The sequence below is a fragment of the Canis lupus genome, chromosome 1, assembly GCF_003254725.2.
Source record: "Canis lupus dingo isolate Sandy chromosome 1, ASM325472v2, whole genome shotgun sequence".
NCBI lineage: Eukaryota > Metazoa > Chordata > Mammalia > Carnivora > Canidae > Canis > Canis lupus.
This window is the reverse complement of record NC_064243.1, coordinates 121,431,165-121,452,852: the sequence shown is the minus strand read 5'-3', so window position 1 is coordinate 121,452,852 and position 21,688 is coordinate 121,431,165. Positions and strand designations below refer to the sequence as shown.

General features: G+C 62.1%; 1 protein-coding gene across 4 annotated transcripts in view; it reads left to right on the top strand.

Moving 5' to 3' along the window:
• ZNF536 (zinc finger protein 536) overlaps nucleotides 1-21,688 on the top strand; it is a 430,736-nt gene that overhangs the window by 77,404 nt on the left and 331,644 nt on the right. The gene's annotated exons all lie outside the window — the stretch shown is intronic.

The following is a 21,688-nucleotide window of genomic DNA, read 5'->3' as shown; positions in this document are numbered from 1 at the left end:
TCCGAATGCTTTGGGCTTATAAGTTTATTAAGGGTGTTTTCCTTCACTTCTCTCCGCCCACCTCAGCCTCCGCGCTGCAGGGCGGCCTCGACGGGCTTCGCCCCGGAAAGTTGGGCCTTGCAAACTTCTTCCCTTCCCGGACTCTTCCGGGGCGGCGGGTGCACGGGGCCGCGGGGAGGAGGCCAGGGGAGGCGGCCGGGTCGCGGAGGCCGCGCCGTCCAGGCCCGGGAGGCCTCTCGGGGCCTCGCCTCGCCCGACGCCGGCCGCGCCGGGATTGCAAACGGCGTGTTTGTATGCGCCTCACACGGCGCGGGCCCTTCCGGGGGTCACATTAATATCTATTTTTGGAGCGAAGAATGCGGCGGCCGAAGGTGCGCGGGGCCCCGCGTTACAAAGCCAGAACAATACCGTCGCCTCCCCGCGTCATTATAAAGTTTCTTTGACCCTGTGGTTTATTTTCAAACATTCGAGTTATTTGTTCTGGTGTATTCTTAAACAGGGGTTGTTTTTCCTCCCTTTCAGAAAATGAGCACAGATGGTGATGGATTTTTCAAGTGCTGACATCCCTGCTTGAGAAAATGTTCCCACCTTCTTTGTGCCGAACAAGTCAGGCAAACTAACATGATGATATGATCATCGGTCTCATGCAGACATGCAGAATTGATTGACAGGGGAAAATTTAACAGAAACCACACATTCTTTCAGTGCCTTCAATTTCTTAATGATGTTTATTTGTTGGATATTAGCGGCGGCAGGAATTTCATTTAAGGCGGAAAAGGGTTTGGGGGGGGCGGGGGGCGCCGGGGAGGGAAAGAAGTGGGAGCAAGGAGGGAAACTTGTTCCAGGCAAGCAGGCCGGAGAGGAAATTTACTGCTCTGGTTGAGTCTCCATCAAAACAATTTGTAGGCGCTCCTCGGAGCCCGCCGAGCCGGGCTGTCAGCGGCTAACTAGCCATTCTCAGACCATTGCTCCTGTTTGCGTGACTAAATACAGACAATTAGAGCCGAGCACTCTCATTCTCGGCGAACTCATTGTTAGCCAGGGTTCAAGTACTCGGATAATGGGCCGCGGGGAGCTGGGGTGGCGACGGGCAGTGGCCGAGGGCCGCTTGTAAGGCCCGCTCCTCGGCGTCGGGTCCAGGCCGCCGCAGGCCCCGCGTCGCCTCCCTCCTGCCTGCGCGGCGGCTGCAGAGACGGGCCCGGAGACCCCGGCTTGGGCGCCCCTGCCTGGTGACCAGATCCCGAGGGAGAGGCCGCTCCGCTCCCGGGGACCCCGCCAGTCGCCCGCCGGGCCTCCCGGGGCTCCCTGAGGCCGTGGCCGTGGGTGCGGTGCCCCCGCAGGGGCGGCCCGAGTGGCTCCGCGGCCTGGACACGGGCTCCCGAGAGGTGAGGCCCCTTGCACGGGAGACAGCGCGGGACGCGAGCGTGAGGGCGGCAGAGTGGGAGCAGGTTCCGGTGTCGGCCCTGGGCGACGGCTTCCCCCTCACCCTTTGGGGTCCACACGCCCCGCGGGTGCTCCGCGCGCTCCGTGCACGGTCCTCCCTTAACTTACGCCCCTTCCCGTGTGTCAGCCTCGTCCACGCCCTCCCAGGAGGGGTTGCCCCCGACGCCGGTTTGCACCGGCCTCTCTCACCCGCCGCCCAGCTCCCCCTGCCCGAGCCCCGTCCCTCTCCACCTGGGACCCCGTGGCTTTGGGGGCCCCTAGTGCATTCCCTGGGACACGGGAAGCCCGGCGCGTCACCGTTACACGGGTGTTTTAAAAAGCGCGTCTCACCTCTCACCACCCGCGGCTGCCTGGCGCGCTGGACACCTGCGACACCTGCCACACCTGTGACCCCTGCCACACCTGCATGCGCTCTGCTGTGGCCATCCGGGGGCTGGACGGACAGGTGCCAGCCTGGGGCTGTGCTGGCCGTGGCGGGGGGCGGACGGCCGTGCCCACAGCGCCGTCGAGGGCGCGGGGGCTGAAGGGCTGGCTCCCGTCCGTCTGTCCTCTTGCCCCCTCCCCTCCCTGCCCCAAACACAGAACCGTCTGTGCCCCCAGTTACAGCCTCCAGAGCCCCCAGAGAACCAGAGAAACAAGCTCCCGAACTTCTTGGGATCTTCTTCTTTTTTCCTTTCTTACACCTGTAGAGTTTCTATAAGAACGCTGATTTTTTTTTTTTTGGTATGAAGCCAGTTTAAAATAATAATAAATATAAAATACTAACAGCAAATAATAAAATGTAAAAGAAAAATCTGTCTTTGAATGGCTCTCTCTTTTCCACCTGAGCGCAGCACCCAGCCCAGAGACCCTGCGTGGAGGGGCGCGGAGTGTCCCCGGTGCACCCCTGCGATGCTGTGCGGGGCCTGGACCCGTGGACTGGGGTGCACGGGCCCGAGAGCCAGGAGCCTGGGACCTACCGGTGATGCCCGTTGCCTCAGGGAGTCACCCTCCCTCCTGTCTCTGTGACATGGGTGGGGACATGGCGCCTGCCCTGACCCTTTGCAGGGCTGGGGCTTCTGTAGGTCCCCAGGGATGATGACAGCCACACTTCCAAGGCCTTTCTCCTCCTTATCAGAGGAAGACAGCAAGTAGGCCTGATAGCAGAGCGTGCCAGGTGTCATCTGTGGTTCTCAGATGTGGCTGAGTGAGGGGGACAGCGCCACGGCGGCATGGAGCCCTGGGGGCCCGTGGGGACCTCGTCCCGGAGGGGTGACCGTCTTTGCACCCCGTGGAGCTTGAGTGCAGGCCGGGCTAGCCCAGATAGCGGGGTGGGCTGCTCCCGGTGCCATTTTGCGTATTGAGCTTTCTGGTCCACTCTCCCCTGGGGCCCCCTTGGAACTCGGGATGGGGACTGGCCTGCCCCCGCTCGGGGCTCCTGCCCTGTCCCCCCTGCCCCTGGTTTCTGTCTCAGCCAGGGTGGGTGGAAACCCCAGCGGGGCCGCACATAGCCGTGTTTCCAGGAGCCGGGGAGAGGCCTAGCCCCTCCGCACCCTCTGTGGTGGCCCCTGGGCTCCCCTCCCCAGGACCCTTCCCTGTCACCCAAGCTGCAGCCTCCCTGAGTGATGGGAGTGAGGGCCTCCTGGCCTCAGCACCCAGGCAGCGGGTTCCAGCATCCCAGGGGGCCTCGGCCACAGATGGCTTCATGGGGGTCCTTGGTTTGGCGGGACTGCTGGCCTTGGGTCCAGGTTTTTCACCAGCCTGAGTGCAGGTGGACCCCCTTCTAAGAAAAACCAGGAGGTAAACATTTGAGTCTCCCAAGGAAGCGTCTTCTCATGGGGCCAAAGAAAATGCTGGAGGCCTGAGCCTTGAGAAGGGAGCGCCCTGTCCCTGGCTCCCAGTCCTGCAGGCCTGAGGTGTGGGAAGGCCAGCAAAGGGCTGGTGTTGCCACGGCAATGACCTTGATGCTCTTTTGGAAATAACAGCCCCCATTATTTGTTTTGAACGCTCTCATTTTGGGGTGACTGCCTTGCTGGGGTCCCAGGCATATGTTTTCTTTGCCCTTGGGGTTCCCCACTGTTTTCTCAGGGCCTCCTGTTGCACGGACTTCAGAGTGCAGGGGTGGCGACCCTGGTCCCCTGTGGGAGGCCAGTCGACCGGGCTGAAGTGCACCGAGGGCTCCCGGCGGGTGGAGTCTGGGGCAGGCCTGGGCGGCTGCGGGCTGCATGACGTGGGGGCCGTGGGCATAGGCCCCGCTCTTCACAGGGCTCCCTGTTCCGGGGGCTCTCAGCCCTGTTGGGTGGTCCTGTTGCAGGCCGGCCTGAGCTGTGCCCTCAGGTGCCTCCTGCTGGACAGCCCAGGCCTCAGGGGATCCGCTCCCCAGAAGGCCACCCACCCCATGACCTTCCACCTTGTCTGCCTGCCCCCCGGGAAAGGGCCACACCATGTGCCCACAGAGGCCTGCAGGGTGTGGGCGCTGTGGGTGGTGCAGGTGCAGGGCAGGGAGAGACCTGCGGGTGGGGGGGCACAGGAGGTGGGAGAGGCCTATGGGTGCAGGGGGGCACAGGGGGTGGGGAGGGACCTGCGGGTGTGGGGGCCACAGGGGGCAGGGAGAGGCCTGTGGGTGCAGGGGGCACAGGGGGTGGGGAGGGACTTGCGGGTGTGGGGGCCACAGGGGGCGGGGAGAGGCCTGCAGGGGCGGGGGGCACAGGAGGCAGGAGAGGCCTGTGGGTGCAGGGGGCACAGGGGGTGGGGAGGGACCTGCGGGTGTGGGGGCCACAGGGGGCAGGGAGAGGCCTGTGGGTGCAGGGGGCACAGGGGGTGGGGAGGGACTTGCGGGTGTGGGGGCCACAGGGGGCGGGGAGAGGCCTGCAGGGGCGGGGGGCACAGGAGGCAGGAGAGGCCTGTGGGTGCAGGGGGCACAGGGGGTGGGGAGGGACCTGCGGGTGTGGGGGCCACAGGGGGCAGGGAGAGGCCTGTGGGTGCAGGGGGCACAGGGGGTGGGGAGGGACTTGCGGGTGTGGGGGCCACAGGGGGCGGGGAGAGGCCTGCAGGGGCGGGGGGCACAGGAGGCAGGAGAGGCCTGTGGGTGCAGGGGGCACAGGGGGTGGGGAGGGACCTGTGGGTGTGGGGGCCACAAGGGGCGGGGAGAGGCCTGTGGGTGCAGGGGGCACAGGGGGTGGGGAGGGACTTGCGGGTGTGGGGGCCACAGGGGGCGGGGAGAGGCCTGCAGGGGCGGGGGGCACAGGAGGCAGGAGAGGCCTGTGGGTGCAGGGGGCACAGGGGGTGGGGAGGGACCTGCGGGTGTGGGGGTCACAGGGGGCGGGGAGAGGCCTGCAGGGGCGGGGGGCTGCAGGGAGAGAGCTGCTGGCTCCGATGCGCCGAGGAGGCCGCACCCCATGCTTCTCAAGCCTGGAGATGGGGGAGGTGTCACTTAGGTGACAGCGGGGCGCCCTGGGTGCTTCTGAGAGGGGCCTGTGCGGGGGCCTGCTGGCCGCACCCCGCTCCTCCTTGCCCTGCGTGGGGCCGCCCCGGCCACCAGCTGCTGTGTTCGCCTGCACACGGCTCCCCGGTGCCCGCTGTGCCCGGCGCTGGCCGTGTCCTCGCCACGGCACCCCCAGGAGGCCTCTGCCCACCCAGGGCTCCCGGGGCCCTTCCCGTGTCCTCCGCGCCCTTCTGCTCCCTCGCCTATTTCTTCCTGTAATTCCCCCTCACGTGCTCTCACCACATTTCCGTGACCCCGTGTCCTTGTCGGGGGAGGCGAAGGCCGGCTCCGTTTTCCCTCCACGTCGTGCTTGTGCCGCGGTGAACCAGGTCAAGTATTTCTGTAGGATGGCCTTCTAGAACTCCTCTTTCTGGGTCCCTCGATGTGTATGTTAATTTTTAGGTAGACATCACCAAACCGCCCTTCAAAGCGTTACCGTATGTTCGTTATTTCCGTGTCTACCCAGATTACGTGCGTAGCGTTCATTTCCCAAAACCTCACCGATACTGAATATTACTGCTCTTTTATTTATTTTTATTTTTTTTATTTTTAAAGATTTTTATTTATTTATTCATGAGAGAGAGAGAAGCAGAGACACAGGCAGAGGGAGAAGCAGAGACACAGGCAGAGGGAGAAGCAGAGACACAGGCAGAGGGAGAAGCAGGCTCCATGCAGGGAGCCCGACGCGGGACTCGATCTCGGGTCTCCAGGATCACGCCCCGGCCGAAGGCGGCGCCAAACCGCCGAGCCACCCGGGCTGCCCTATCACTGCTCTTTTAAATGATTACGGATACGAAGGATACAAACTGGTATTTTTGAGTTGGATTTCCCTCATTAGAAGTGCCACTATCTTCTCATACGTGTAATGCCCGCTCCAGGGTTTTCTATAAATTACTTGTCAGTCGTTTTTTTCATTTTTCTTTTCTTTTTTTTCTTTGTGTGTGTAACTGAATTTTAAGAGTTCTTTACATATGCTGGGCATATGTAACCCTTAGTTGCACGTATTTTAAGTATTTTCTTGCGATGCTTTAGAGCAAGGGGAGGGGTCACAGAGACCAGGGCCACAGAAACCGGTATCATGTAGTAGCCTGGGCGTGAGACAGTGGGCTGCGGTCACCGTCTCACCTTGTGGGGCCGTGTGTCCCATTCCGTGGAGGCATCCTGGGCATGTGTTGAGGTAGTTTGGAAGGTTACAGAGACTAAATTATTTGCCTTTTGGGGCCTGTGCAGGCCTGTGCATCCTGTGCTGACTCCAGCCGTGGCCGTTCTTGGTCCAAGCGGGATGATGCCACCATCCTCACCTGCTCCGGCATCTAGGAGGCTTGGGAGCCTGGCTGTGGACCCAGGGGAACCTGAGGACGTAAAGCCAGGGACGCAGCTCAGGGAAGCCAGAGCATGGCACCGAGCAGAGCCTGGGCCGGGCCTAGGTGGGGTAGGTGGCTCTGGGCAAGGCCTCACTTGGCCCCCTCCAATCTGAGGGTCAGCCCCTGTTGTCTTTGAGGCGTGCAAAGCTCTGATACAGCCTGTAGTTCAAGAACTTAACTTGGAAAATATATATCAAAATACGATGGTTAAAAATGACCCCCTTCCCCAAAAGAACCCCGGCCACTCCATAGCGAAGGCAGCTCTAGCACAGTTAGAGTTCTGGTTCTCACTGGTTCACTCGGTCCTAACTCGGGGAGCCTAGCTCCCTCTTGTCCCACGGAGCAGGTGTCATTATTCTGGTTTCACACGCCGGGACACTGAGGAGTCCGGGCTTAGGGTCTTGCCTGAGATTTGCCAGCCAGCGCCTGTCCCAGCTGGGACTGGACCCCAGTCTCAAGGTCTCAGGCCACCCCACAGGTGTTCGGAGACCCTCTTGCAGGTGTCTCTGGGGGCACAGCAGACCTATGGCAGGTGACATTTCTCCTTGGGCCCAGGACCCAGGGTCCTGCACCTGTGCCCACACGTCCGGGTGGGGAGACAGCCCTGCCAAAAGCCCAGCAGCCCAGGGAGTAGGTGCCTCTTCCTCCGCCCTCATCCCCACTGGGGGTCTGTGCTCTGGGGGCTTCGGGCAGGTGTGTTTGAACAGTCTTCTCGCAGGCTGGCTGGGGTGGGCCTGGGCCGCCTGCCTCGGCGTCTTGCCTGCTAGCGAGGTGCTGGCGACCCCCCGGGAGGGCGGGGTGAGCTCCCGTGACCTCTGACCGTCGTCGTCTTTGGAGGATTTACCTTGTAACCGAGCGTTGAGTCCACATTCAGAATTAAGAGCGGGAAGGTAACGTTCTAAGGCATTGCCTGAACTCCCAGACGCCCGCAACACCTTCTGCACTGAGGCAGCGATTTCTGTCCTTGCGGCTAAGGGCAGGCCTATGGAAAACACTTGCGTGCAGATCGTCTCTTGATGGTATTTACTGACATAAATATTTGCTTCCTAGAGGCCGTGTTGCACCAGACGCCCGCGCGGAGGGCCGGGCAGCTGGGTGCTAGAGGGACGCTGGGTCCGCCGGGTGAGGAGCTGGTGTCTCGCCCTCGCCACCGTGACGCACAGGGGCCTGGCCGCGTGTTGGCGGGTCCGGCCTGCCTTTTCCGAGGACGTCGTGGTTATTTCTCAAATGAGAAGCAGCATCTTTGCCAGCCTCCCGCAGGCCCCCCCCGAGCTTGCCGTGGGCCCGTCCCCGCAGCCTGTGCAGGTCGCCCGCGGGCTCCCCGCGGCCTGGAGCTGTGCTGCGACAGCCTGGCGGGGGGCTCCCGAGGCACGAGGATGGGGTAACCCGCAGCCAGACCTCAGTGGCGGCTCCTTGGCCTGGCGCGATGTCCGACGAGAAGGAAGGAAGTGGGCAGACCGGACGTGGGCCTGACAAGAGCCAGCGAGACGAGCGAGACGAGCGCGCCGTGGCTGCGGCAGGCAGATGCTGTTGCAGGGGAATCGGAGTATTTTTAACCACGGGCTTATGTCAAGTAATTCTAAATATCGCAAAACTCCGCCAGAGCCAAGGGCTGTGGAGAGGTCTCGGAGTTTGAGAAAACAGGATTTGATGAGCTCGAGCCCTTGCGTTCACCTCTGTCTGTGTTTGTTGGCAGCAGCGTGGAGCCCTGGGGCTCACGGAGGTGGGGGGGGGGGATACTGTGCGTGCACGCGTGTGCATACGGTGCACGCCGGTGTGTTTGTCCGTGTGCGTGCGTACACACCCCGCCTCTTAGGGCGATGGCCTGTAGCGCGTCCCCCGGGGAGGAATGGGCGGCCCGGGTCCCCTGTGCCCCGCTGTCCCGTTGTGGGCGCGCGGACTCCCCTTCTGAGGCCAGCTTTTGTCGCCCGGGGGGGCCTCCGCTGTCGCTGGGTCACGCCGGGTCCCAGGCAGCAGGCCCTCTCCCCTGGCGTCGCGTCCGATCGCAGCCTCTGCGACCCGAGTGGCGTTGGTTTTAACAAGTAAACTGATGCTAACTGCCAGCTCCTTCGGCTGGACGGACGTGAATCAGCTTGAGCGAGCGAGTGGATGACATATCAAAGACTGTGTTGAGTGATCCTTTCCCTGTCTGAGAGCGTTTTCCAGATCGTAGACAGATACACTGGAGGCGCTTAAAATAGAAGTCGCGGCGTGGCCACGAGTGTATTCTGGGGAGTTTCGGGATCTACGTGCTGCAGGCAGGTGAGTATTTATAGGAGGTGCCTTGAAGCGGGGGACGCCGGCGGGGAGCCCTCTCCATCGGAGGGCTGATTGTGGCAGGAACACGCTGGCATGCTGCTCTGCCTTTATTTATTATTTGCCACCAATGTGACTATCTTTTAATTTTTTTTTAAACAAATAATTTAGTTGTAAAGCCTCAGACTGATTTTTTTTTTTTTTTTGGCGAAATAGTTCTAGTGAGCTAATTTATTTTTCAACTTTAAAACATCAGCATTTTATAGATCTGAATTTCACAATGTGAGGATGATTGCTACGTACAATTTGCAAAATTGTGATTAGCCAGCCCTTGCTTTGAGTTAGTTCTCCCTAATTCACAAAGGCTTCCAAGAATAGTCTGCACAAAATTCAGTTTGCAAATTGCAGGGCAGATTTTTAGAGGGCAGTTTAAAGAATGAAGTCCTAAGGGTTTTATCTATATTTATATCTCTTGTTAAACCAAACTCTTATGTAAATGTTACAATCTGTAAATAACTAGCAGGGCTGCCTTCTTAAAGGCAAGATTGCATCTCCATTTTTGAGATTTAGCAAAATTATTAAATGGCAGAGTTGACTAAGATGCAAGTATATTTGGAAGGCGCTAATAAACATTAATCAATATCGCCAGCTGTATTTGTGGGGCTATGCGAGGGGCTAAACGTACGGAGACCTCTCCGCTGGCGGGCGAAGGTCTCGCAGATTAAAATAAAATAAGGCGCTGCCCTGACTGATGTTTTGGGGGAGGAAAAAAAAGTGGAGATGGCTTTGTGTGTTCGTCCTTTTTATAGCCACTAATGTTCCCGTAAACCCCCGTGACCGCGTGCGGCCCTCTTATTTTCACCCTCCGCCGTGGGCCGGGGACGAGCTCGCGGGTCCCGTCCGCGTCACGGGCCCTGCCCCTGCTCTGACATCCGTCCCTTCCCAGACGTGCCACTGACCTCGGGGACGCGGAGACCTGCGGGAGAAGCTGCTCCGGGGGGACGTGGGAGGGCGGAGGCGGCGCGGCCATCGAGGCCCGAAGGAGCTTCCGGCGTCGTCCTGGCCTGCGCGGCTCATTGTTCCGGATTCTAGAGAACTTCTAGAATTCTTTTTTTTTTTTTTTTTCCTTCTATCGTGCCTAATCTCTGCTTTACACTGAACTGGCGGCTTCTCATGTTGAGATAGAAGGAGAGCGGACTCGTCCCAGGCCACCTTGATCGAAGCCTCTGGGCTCTCTCCGTGGGCAGCGTTCTGGTCCTAGAGGAGTCCATGTCCTGCCCTGCTCCTCAGTAGATCTTACTTTCTCAGGCCATTCTGGTCTTCTCCAGGCCCTGGGTCCCCGGCAAGAGCACCCAGCATCCGGGTGGGGGGGGAATCAGAGGCCAGAGCACCCAGCATCAGGGTGTGGGGGGGATCAGAGGTCAGAGCACCCAGCATCAGGGTGGGGGGAGGATCAGAGGTCAGAGCACCCAGCATCAGGGTGTGGGGGGGATCAGAGGTCAGAGCACCCAGCATCAGGGTGGGGGGAGGATCAGAGGCCAGAGCACCCAGCATCAGGGTGTGGGGGGGATCAGAGGGCAAGAGCACCCAGCATCAGGGTTGGGGGGGGATCAGAGGCAAGAGCACCCAGCATCAGGGTGGGGGGAGGATCAGAGGCCAGAGCACCCAGCATCAGGGTGTGGGGGGGATCAGAGGCCAGAGCACCCAGCATCAGGGTGTGGGGGGGATCAGAGGCAAGAGCACCCAGCATCGGGGTGGGGGGAGGATCAGAGGCCAGAGCACCCAGCATCGGGGTGGGGGGGGATCAGAGGTCAGAGCACCCAGCATCGGGGTGGGGAGGAGGATCAGAGGCCAGAGCACCCAGCATCAAGGTGGGGAGGATCAGAAGTCAGAGCACCCAGCATCAGGGTGTGGGGGGGATCAGAGGGCAGAGCACCCAGCATCAGGGTGGGGGGAGGATCAGAGGCCAGAGCACCCAGCATCAGGGTGTGGGGGGGATCAGAGGCCAGAGCACCCAGCATCAGGGTGGGGGGGGATCAGAGGTCAGAGCACCCAGCATCGGGGTGGGGGGGATCAGAGGTCAGAGCACCCAGCATCGGGGTGGGGAGGAGGATCAGAGGCCAGAGCACCCAGCATCAAGGTGGGGAGGATCAGAAGTCAGAGCACCCAGCATCAGGGTGTGGGGGGGATCAGAGGGCAGAGCACCCAGCATCAGGGTGGGGGGAGGATCAGAGGCCAGAGCACCCAGCATCAGGGTGTGGGGGTGATCAGAGGCCAGAGCACCCAGCATCGGGGTGGGGGGAGGATCAGAGGCCAGAGCACCCAGCATCAGGGTGTGGGGGTGATCAGAGGCAAGAGCACCCAGCATCAGGGTTGGGGGAGGATTAGAGGGCAGAGCACTCAGCATTGGGGTGAGGGGAGGATCAGAGGCCAGAGCACCCAGCATCGGGGTGGGGGGAAGGATCAGAGGCCAGAGCACCCAGCATCAGGGTGTGGGGGGGATCAGAGGCAAGAGCACCCAGCATCAGGGTGGGGGGAGGATCAGAGGGCAGAGCACCCAGCATCAGGGTGGGGGGAGGATCAGAGGTCAGAGCACCCAGCATCGGGGTGGGGGGAAGGATCAGAGGCCAGAGCACCCAGCATCAGGGTTGGGGGAGGATTAGAGGCCAGAGCACTCAGCATCGGGGTGAGGGGAGGATCAGAGGCCAGAGCACCCAGCATCGGGGCGGGGGTGGGAGGATCAGAGGCCAGAGCACCCAGCATCGGGGTGAGGGGAGGATCAGAGGTCAGAGCACCCAGCATCGGGGCAGGGATGGGGAGATCAGAGGCCAGAGCACCCAGCATCAGGGTGGGGAGGATCAGAGGCCAGAGCACCCAGCATCGGGGTCGGGAGAGGATCAGAGGGCGCCCTGCCTGCCGAGCGGAGCCCCCTGGGGTGGCCTTGGGGATGGAATGGCCCGAGCGCCCACGGCACTGGGGAGATTTGGCGCAGGGAGGAGTGACGGCTGCCCCGGGCGGCCTGGTTACCCCAACGAGCTCTGGATCGCGTGGCCCCCGCAAGGCGGCTTCAGACCACCCCGTGCCGGGCTCCCCGCGCAGTGGGGGCCTCGGGCCTGGCGTGGGAGTTGCGGGGCCGAGCGAGGCCCGTCGCGCCGTATCCTCCACACGCAGCTAGTAGCTCAGCCACTGATCCACGTCGTGGGTACAGGGACCGTGTGCTAATTCCCGGTGTGTCATCAGGCCGTGGCGCCTCCCGGGGTGCAGCAGCGCGCCCCCGGCCCCGACGTGCCTTCCTCCTCTGCCGCCCACCTCGTGTCTGCAAATCGCCCCTCCTCCAGGCCGGCCCCACCTATTCCCGGGCTTTCCGCCCCTGAACCCCCCGAGGACCCGGGGTTTGCACATCGACTCCACTCCCCACGTTTGAGGTCCCGAATCCCACAGGAAGTGTCCGTGCGGTGCCCCAGGTTGGGCGCTGGAGGGAGCGGCCCCGGAGCCGCCCAGCACCCCTCGCTGCCCCACCCCCACCCCACCCCTGAACCGTGGGCTCACCTGTGGGTGACCTTGCTTTTTTCTGCTCCCGCCTCACGTACATTCTTTCACTGTACGGTCATCTCGTAATTGTAATAACCGGCCCCGTAGTTTTGGATTCTTCTCGCTGGCCCCACGCGATGCGCCTCGTGCTAGATGCCCGCGTGCTTCATGACCACGCTGCTTCATGGCCACTGCTCGCCCTGCGGCGGATGGGCCGTAATTTACGTCACGATCCCCTTTTTTATTGACATTCGAGTTATTTCCAATAGTTCCTGGTATAAAAAATACCGCGATGAGCATCCGTCGTACAGAGAGATCCGTTTTCCTTCCCTCGGGCTATTTCCTTAGGCCCGGGTCCCGGGGGGCAGGCAGAAGGCTCCGCGCGGTTTGGGCCCATCTCACAGGTCCCTGCGTCCGTGGGACGGACGCCGCCCTCCCTCCCCGGTGGCTCTGCAGCCCCTCAGGGAGCTGACTCCCATGCTCGTGGCCGGGGGCCCCTTACACCTCGGCCGAGCCCCCCGGAGTGACCCCAGGCCTCCCGAGGAGCTGCCTTCCCCGAAACCCCCGCTTGGACCCTCTCACCAATGCTCTGTGGGTGAAATAATCGACGTTTTGGGGGCTCACACTGAGTTTCTGGAACTTTCTATTGCCTGCCGCCCGAGACAGCCCTGAACCTCCTGCCGTCCCGCCACATGCAGCCTCCCCGACCCCAAGCCCCATCCCTCGTTCCCAGAGGCCTGCAGGCCGGGGTTGGGGGGTGCTGGCCGGTGGGCTGCAGCCTGCCCGGTGGTTGAGGCCACTGTGCTTTGGCTCTTGGCACCTCCGGGGCTTCACAGGGTCCCGCCGGGCCTACGGGGTCAGGTCTGGTGAGGTTCGGGCAGTGGGACCGTCCTGGTTCCTCGGGGCAGCACACGTCGGGGACCAGTGCCGTGGCCGGGGACCAGGCGAGAGCAGCAGCCCCGGGCCCTCGAGCTCCCACCCCGTCTAGGGGACCCGGAGCCCCCACTCACCCCGCCAGAGCTAGCAATGTTCTTTGGGGTCTCCAGGGCCGGATCTGCTGGCCGGGCCCCCCCGGGATGCAGCTGGAGGTGGGCACAGGACGGGCCGGGAGGGCCCCCCACGCAGCCCCGCGCCGCCCGTCCCGCCCTGGCCCATCCCCTGTGCCTTTCGGCCCGTGCCCACCTGCACCCCCGCCCCTGCTCGGGCGCTCCGCTCCGGCCCAGCAACACCTCCCACCGCCTGCTGGCATCTGGACCTTTCTCGAGCTGCTAATTCACCCACAATCAATAATTTTATTCTTTTAAAGAAATTAGAGAATATTTCTAAGTGTATGCGGGGAGAGGGGAAAAGCACAGTGTGTGTCGTTCTGGATTTGATGTGTTCTGGATTTAGAAGTGCTGAATAATTCATTCCTGTTTAAAAAATAAACATACTATCTCCATCAGGACTTGCCTGGGGACTTCATAAGGAATCGGTTCCAGGGGGGCCGGGCCCGGGGTCGGCGGCGTGAGCAGCGAGGCAGGCTCCCTGGGGGAGAGGCTGTTCTCCTGCCCGGGCGGGGTGCGCGGGGTCGGGGTGCGCGGGGTCGGGGCGGGGGCCGTGCTGCCTCTCAGGGCTCGCACCTGCCCTTTGAGCCTTTCTCTGCTCCCCACAGCGTTCGGTCCTCGGGCCCTTCCGTCCCCACTCTCCTCCCCACTGCCTTCCACGTTTCCTTCCCGCCCTCCTGCTCCCGGTCCGCCCACTTCCGTCGTCCCTCTGTCTACCTAACATCTCCCCTGCCCTTGTCCCCCTCTCCGTCCGTCTGCCCAGCCTCTCCCTTTGTTTACTCACCCACCCCTGGCCCACCTACCCTCGGCCATCTTTCCCTTTCCATCCCTCCCTCCATCCCTCCGTCTGTCCATCACTCCCTCCACCTCCATGCATCCCTCTCTCCAGCCAGTCCATCCCTTCCTCCATCCATCCGTCCACCCACCCCTCCATCCTTCCATCCCTCCCTCATCCCTTCATCAATCCCTCCATCCACCCATCCCTCCCTCCCTCCCTCCCTCAATCCATCCACCCATCCATCCCTCCATCCTTTCATCACTCCTTCCCTCCATCCCTCCCTCCATCCCTCCCTCCATCCACCCATCCCTCTATCCATCCATCCCTCCCTTCCTCCATATCTCCCTCACCCCTTCATCAATCCTTCCATCCACCCATCCCTCCCTCCCTTCCTCATCCCTCCCTCAATCCCTCCTTCTTTCCCTCCATCCCTCTCCTTCATCCCTCCCTCATCCTTCTATCCATCCCTCCATCCACCTATCCCTCCCTCCCTCCATCCCTCCCCTCATCCCTCCTTCATCCCTCACTCCTCTCCATCCCTCCCTCCATCCCTCCCCATCTCTCCCTCCATCCCTCTCCTCCATCCCTTCCTCATCCCTCCATCCATCCCTCCATCCACCCACCCCTCCCTCCCTCCCTCCATCCCTCCCCTCATCCCTTCCTTATCCCTCCCTCCCTCCATCCCTCCCCTCCATCCCTCCCATCCCTCCCTCATCCCTCCACCCATCCCCTCATCCACCCACCCCTGCATCCCTCCTCCATCCCTCCCTCATCCCTCCATCCATCCCTCCATCCACCCACCCCTCCCTCCCTCCCTCCATCCCTCCCCTCATCCCTTCCTTATCCCTCCCTCCCTCCATCCCTCCCCTCCATCCCTCCCCATCCCTCCCTCATCCCTCCACCCATCCCCTCATCCACCCACCCCTGCATCCCTCCCCCATCCCTCCCTCATCCCTCCACTGTCCATCATGTCAGGGGCATCTCCACAGTGCAGCCCATGCCTGCCCTCATAGTCCAGGGAGAGATTCAGGCGGGGGGCTCCCTGACAATAGCATCGGTGGCCACTTCCTGTTGGCCGCACCCCCCCACCCGGTCAGAGCTCCTTCCTCCTGACACACGACTTCTTCCAGAAAATCCCTTCTCTCCTTCTAGTGCTTCCCAACGGGCTGGTTCACCCCAAGGGTTCGTGGTGGACAGCAGTCCTAGTGACACCTTCTTCTGCTGTGCACGCAGGAAAGGAGGCCCGGGGGGGGGGCACGTCTGCCCCGAGTCCTGCAGGGAGCAGTGCTCTCGTCCTCGACTCACACGCATCAGCTCCTCGGACTTGGGAAAACTTTCTGGTGTCAGGGTTCGTGCCTTCCTAACCCACAGAGGGTAGCAGTTGGCTTGGCAGTGAGGGTTTTCTTGCGGGGGGCTGGTGTGAACTCGCACATATGTCCCCCCTCCTCGCTCCCTCGCCCTCTGCCGTCCCCGGAGGACAGAAGACGGCCTTGGTTGGAGGTGACTTGTGCGTGGCTCTCACCCCCACCCCTGGGGCCAGTGGGCACCCTCGGCCTGGACACTGGGCCTGGGACCTGGGCGGGGAGGGGCTGGCACGTGGCCACAAGGTGAGTGGCTGGTAACCGGCTGCGGGGCTTCCTCGAGCGGCGTCTTCATCTGTAAAATGGGAAACAGGTGCTCACCTCCGCTTTGTCCTGCCGGTGGCTACGCGGGGCCTGGGAAGGCCGAGCGGCGAGCGCTGCAGGGCGGTAAGGGCGGCGTAGGCATGGGCGCCTGAAGACTGTGGGGGTCCCGCACCCCCGGCCGGCGAGGGGGTCAGGGGCGCGGAGTCTTGCGCACCGGCCCCAGAGGCTCCGCTTCTGCGGACAGTGGCCTGGGTGGAAGCGAGTCCCGGAAAGGCCCGGCCCGGTTGTCCTCAGTGAACACGGCGTCCAGCTGTGCCCGGAGGGGGGCGGGGGGTGAGCCAAGCCTCGGTCCCAGGTGCCCGGCTGCCCCGCGTGCCACCTGCTGGCCCCGTGGCCGTCGGGGTCGCGCCCCCGGGGTGGCCGCTCCCGCCGAGGAGTGGGCTGGCGTCCCCGCTGCGGACTGAGCGGCTGCCTCGTCTCCCCTCGGCTAAATCACAAACAGAAATTGAACCCGGGGTCACGCATGAAGTCATGAGTGTAAGTTTATTTTTTACATGTGGCGTGTTCTTTATTTACGGCCGAAATCCCCTGAAGATTACATTTTAAAAAGATTTAATAGTGCGGGGGTCGGCGGGGCCCTCCGGCTTCTCCTCGGGATCCTCTTAAAGGTGCTCGCTGCCGGCCTCGGAGCAGAGGGGCCAGGGCTGCTGTGCGTGAGCTGGTGGCCCGGTGACCCGGTGGCCGCTGCCGTCTCGGGCGCACCTGCGACGACCCTGTACACGTGGCCCTTGGAAGACACGCGACTCTTTTTTTTTTTTTTTTTCTCAGCTCAGCTATTTGGAAAAACAAAACAGCACTTTCCCCCGTTACGCAATCTTAATCTCCTGTTCCCCGACAGCTTTTAGTTAAAAGATGCGTTATTGCCGCAGCGAGTGTGGGAGGAGTGTTGTCCTCTCCGGCCCCGGGGGACCCGGGGGGGCCTGGGGTGCAGGCGAGATGGGGGAGGCCGAGCCCGCGGTGTGGTCCAGCCTGGGCCGGTGCCTCCGGGAATCCAGGCTCTCCTCGGCGTGCAGTTACTTTATGAGGAAAGTGGGGTGTTTTCCAGGCCTGCGTTCGATTTTCGCTTATAATTATCTCCACATAAGTCTTCAATTTGGGATTTTGAATTGGAGACACATGAACCCGGCTATGCATGTTAAAAGATCAGTGACAAAAATCACATGACATTTGCATGCTGTAATTACTCCCCCAGCCTCCTCGGCGGGCTTTGTTCGGGAGTCAGACCTGCACGTGGTGCGCGCCCCCTTCCTTGGGGGGCAGCTTTGGTGAACTGGGTGTGCGTTCGCGTCTCGAGCCCCCTGAGGCGTTCGCGTCTCGAGCCCGTGTTCGGTTGTCCTCAGATCACCGTCTCCCGCCTCCCAGACGCTGGCCCCCGTCCTCCCGCCTGTGGCAGGGGTTGTCCTCCGCCGGGTGGCATCGGGGATCGCGGTGACCCTGAGGTTTGTATCAGCCGGCGAACTCCTCCTAGCGCGGAGGGCACGGCTCAGACGACCCGCGTGGCGTCCCAGGGTCAGGGTGCTGGTGGGCAGTGTGGGCCCCGGCTCCTCGGGCCTCCGTGACTCGTAGGGGTGGGCAGGCCCCTCCGCCTCTCAGGTGAGGGTGGCAGTAGGACCCCCTTGTGGGGCTGGTGCGGAGGAAATGACGTGATGCAGGTGGAGGACCCGTCCAAGCGCCTGGCACACGGTGGGAGCCGCCTGCGTAGAATTAGGGCGATGACCGTCCGTCAGACACTGACCTAGGGGAGGGCTTCCGGGAGCCCCCCTGGGGATGGGGGTGCCCGGAGGGTTGGACGAAGGAGGCCAGACCCGTAGAGCCTGCCCTCGGGCTGCGGCTGCAGGGGGCAATTTCACCTCCTCCATGGGGCTGTGTCCCTGTGGCCGCAAACCCTCCAGGACCCCGAAGAGGCACCAGTGATGAGCTCGTGTGCTCTGAGGAAGGGGTTCCGTGGGCCTGGGCCGCTCCGCACCTGCCCCGGGGCCCAGCGGGGGTTCTGCTCTCTGGCTCGCCGGGCTCTCCCCGTCGCTCACTCAACAAATGGTGATGCATCCTCGGGCCATCCACACGGCCTCGGCTAGTCGCTCACGTACCCCCAGAACCGTTTTGTCGTGCAAATGGTTACTTGTACACGTGCGCTTCAGCTTAAGGTCTCATCCGGCGAGTCCTCCCTGGAGGAGGGAGAGATGCTTGCCGGACCCCAAGCGTGCCTTTCTCTGGGCAGGTTGTTGGGTGGACATTGATGTGGAGCCCGGGTTCCCTTAGGATTTTGCCGCTGCTCTTGGAGCCAATCTCGCCGGGTGTCTGGCGTACTTTGGATCTAGTTCGGTGGCCTGTAGAGCCCCAAGAGCATCCCGGGGGACTTAGGAACCTCGGCTGCTCTGCTCTTGTGCTTGTGCGTCCCGCGCTCCCTCTCGCCTCCTTCCATGCCCCCCCCCGGACGAGGACAGAATGTTGGGGCGCCGTTGGGACCAAGCTATGGGAGTGAAGACCGTAGGCTCTTACCCAGGGGACCCCGTCTCACGCTTACAGAGATGGATCGGGGTTGCAGATGGATCGGCCTTCCCAAGGTTGTGATGTGGGCAGCTTCGTGCGAGAGGCCCCGTGGCCGCAGGAAGGGCCAGGCCGAGGCGCATCCGCGGCCTCTCCGTAGACAAACCCGTATGGGGGGGCCCCACCCGAGCGCACGGTCACACGCCCGCAGGCCCGGAGAACAGAGCCTTATTGAGGAAAGTCCGAGGGGACCGGAGCAATCAGCTTACAGAGAATATTTTGGCTTCAGAGGAATGTGGTCCTGCTTGTTGAAAAACATATCCTTTGCACGGAAAACACGCATAATCCTAGTCCAACTTTGCCCTTTGAGTAAAAAAAATGCTCGGTTGGAATTTCGGAGGCGAGGGGCCAGGGAATAGGAGATGGGGAGGTTAGCAGACTCTCTGCTCATAGGCGGAAGCTCGACGGGGGTTACCTTCATGGGGTTCTGTTCTGTAAAGGGGGACCAAGCCGTAACAGTAAGACATCTGTCGAGGTGGGGATTAAATCACATTTCAGATTTATTTATTTTTAAATATTTATTTTTTTTTTATCAGGCGCCTGATTTATGACCCTTAGCAGTACTTGCTGGAGCTGTCTTGTGCACGGACCCTGGAAGAACCAGGGCAGGACGCACGCAAAACGTTACGGGGCCCTCTTGCCCGTCCAGCCGCCCCGGTCGGTCCGTCTGCTGCTCTCAGTTCCCAGGTCATCAATATTCCCATGAAAACCCACACCTTTTAAATGCAGATTTATTGCCAGCAGGATATTCCGCTCTGGGGCGTGACTTAACTTACTGGGGTCTGCCCTTGAGGGAGAGACTTTCTCTATCAAATTTCTGAAGAGAAATCAGAATCGATCTCAGTGTTATTGAACCGTGCTCCTTGGTTTTTTGAAAACTATCGATGGCGTTGAACCGACCAAAATATTGCAGAATGGTGTGTTTTTGCTGATGTTTTGTAATCTCATGACTTACGTGAGATGCTGTGTTGGAGAGCACTCCGTCGTGGGCCTGGGGTCCAGGAGGCGTCCGTATCCACGGCTGCGGCTCAGTCGTGACCACCCTCACCGCCACCGCCAGCACCAGCAGCAGCAGCAGCAGCACCATTTTTTCCGAGTTGGGTAAATAGTAATATATTGCATAGTTTATTTTAAAAAGATTTTATTTATTTTTTGAGAGAGACAGAGAGCATGAGCTGGGGGTGGGGCAGAGGGAGATGGGGAGCCCGACGCGGGGCTGGGTCCCAGGACCCCCGAGATCATGACCTGTGCTGGAGGCAGGTGCTTAACGGGCTGCGTCCCCCAGGCACCCCTGTTGCATACCTTATTGATCACACTGCCAGGAGGCTCCGGGTGCCCACATGTTAAATATTAATTGTTCTACGTCTGATCGTACTCAAGTGTGTGGCCGTTGGTATTATATTAAAATAAATTCAGTAACGTAAGCATCTCGGGCAGAAGTCGCAGAACTGGGGCGAAACCCACTCTTGGTGTCAGTTTGCTGCACGCTGGGGCTTGCGGGTGCAGGCTGGTTGGGGGCGTTTTAGCTTCGTACCCGCCTTGCAGGATTCTGGGCTGGGGGTGGCCCGAGGGACCCAGAAGGCCCTTGGCTTTGCAGCTGGGAGTTGTGAGGCCTGACTCAAGGCCTCGCTTTGCCCCCTGAATAGGGTTAGAAGAGTGGCGCTGCCGCTCCGGGCCCTAGATTCCCGTTTCCAGGAGGCGTACCTGGGAGGGCTCCCCGGGTTGACTTCTGGGTGCCCGGAGACGGTGCCCGTGACACAACCCGGTGGGCGGGCCTCACGGACCCTCACCTGCCCTCGGACGCAGCCCCTGGAGGCTGGGGCTCTCTCAGGATCAGAAGGGGTCAGAAGCAGGTGTCCAGGTATCTTCCAGGCGTGCAGGTGAGCCTGTTCAAGGGCCCCAGGGCTTCCCGCCGGGTGGAGGTTGACCCGAGGGTCAGTGGGACCCGTGCTTGAGCGTAGTTCCTGAGGTTTGCGGGGCTCAGAGCTGGAGGTCTCGGCGCGTCCTGCTCTCCCAGCAACGGACTGGGAACATCAGGCCGAGGTCGGGGACCCAGGAACTCCTGGCCACCCCTGGACGGAGCGCTGTTTCCTGTGAGGTGGCCCCCGCGGTACCGTGCGTGCCCACGTTCCCCTGGAGGTTGCGGCTCGGCGTCGGCAGGAAGCCGTCTGGGCCCCGCAGTTCCCGGGCCGCGCTTCTCAGGGGCTTCCTGCAGGGCTGTTGGCCGCGGTCGTTGCCCAAGAGTCTGGAGGTCTCTGCTCCCCTGACCTTCTCATCTCCAGCAAGTTCCCTTCCACTTGACCTTGGCCGTCCAGCCCACGGCCCCTGAGGGGTGGCCTCCGCCGTCCTCCCTTCTCCCCGCCGCTGCCTTGTCTTCCAACTCGCTTTCCGTGGGCCCTCGACTGTCACGGCTGCCTCGCCGCCCCATCCCCGCAGTCCTGCTCATCCTCCCCCGCTGCGAGGTCACGTCTGCCCCTCCTGTCCCTTCCGTGTGCCCCGGCCTCCTCCCCTTCCGTCACGGGCACCTGGCAGAGCTGCGGCCTCAGGTGCTCACATCAGCGCCTGGTCTGTGATTGTGGCGCGCGTCTCACTTTGCCAAGTAGCAGCGTGGGGCGGCTGGGGTCCGCGACTCCACGGTGACAGGCGTGCGGCGGCCCCGGGCCTGCTCCCCAGGCCTCGCCTCCAGAGAGGCCGCTCCGTGCCCCGCCGTTCCCTTGCTTCTCGCCGGCCCCCATGGCTGAGCCTCGGCCCCTGAGCTTCCTGGCCACGAGCCGTACCGGTGACCCCTGCCCCCCGGTCCTTCTCAGAGGAGCGGCCCCTGGCGCGTGTGCACATACACCGCACGTGGCCCGCTCACCCTTAGCCTCCGCCCCGCTTCCTCCTCTTGCCCTTCTGCTCCTTTGCTGGAACCATCCTTCCCCGAGGCCTTGGCTCGGATGTCCGCTCCTCAGAAAGGCCTTGCTCGGCCTCCCGGCCTCTGGCTGTCCCTCACCCCGTTGGTTCCCTCTGTAGCACGTTCTGACGTCCTGGGATCATCCTAATTTGGCTCCCGTCCCCCCCCCCCCCCGATTTAAGTCCCGTGACGGAAGGGGCCGAATGCGCCCCGGTCCCCGCTGTAGGCTGGCACCTGGCTTGCTGCCTGACGCGCAGGAGGTACGCAGTCTTTGGGGAGAGCGAGCCTGCTTCCGTGATGCAGCCTCCCCTCCCCGGCCTGCGCCCCAGCCTCCTCTCTAGAGGGCGGTGCACCCCGGAGAGTCTGGAAATCCTCACGGAGGACCCCGGGATCCTGTGGCCGCCCAGGTGGGGCTTGGGCTCTGGGAACAGCACGGCCCTGGGTCCTCGGGCTCAGAGGCTCCTCTTCTTGTCTTCCTTATCGTCGGCCTTCCCTCTGGAGCTTTCTGGAACTTTTCTGGGTAAAGCCTGCTCGCTGCTGCAGGCCTGCCTGACGCCCAGGGCAGCGTCCCATCGGGAGCTCCCACCTGACCTGACCTGACCTCGCCACACCCTGAGCCCTACCTCTGAAAGGTGACCTATGACTCTGCCCCAGACGCACCCACCCCGCCGCCGGACCCCAC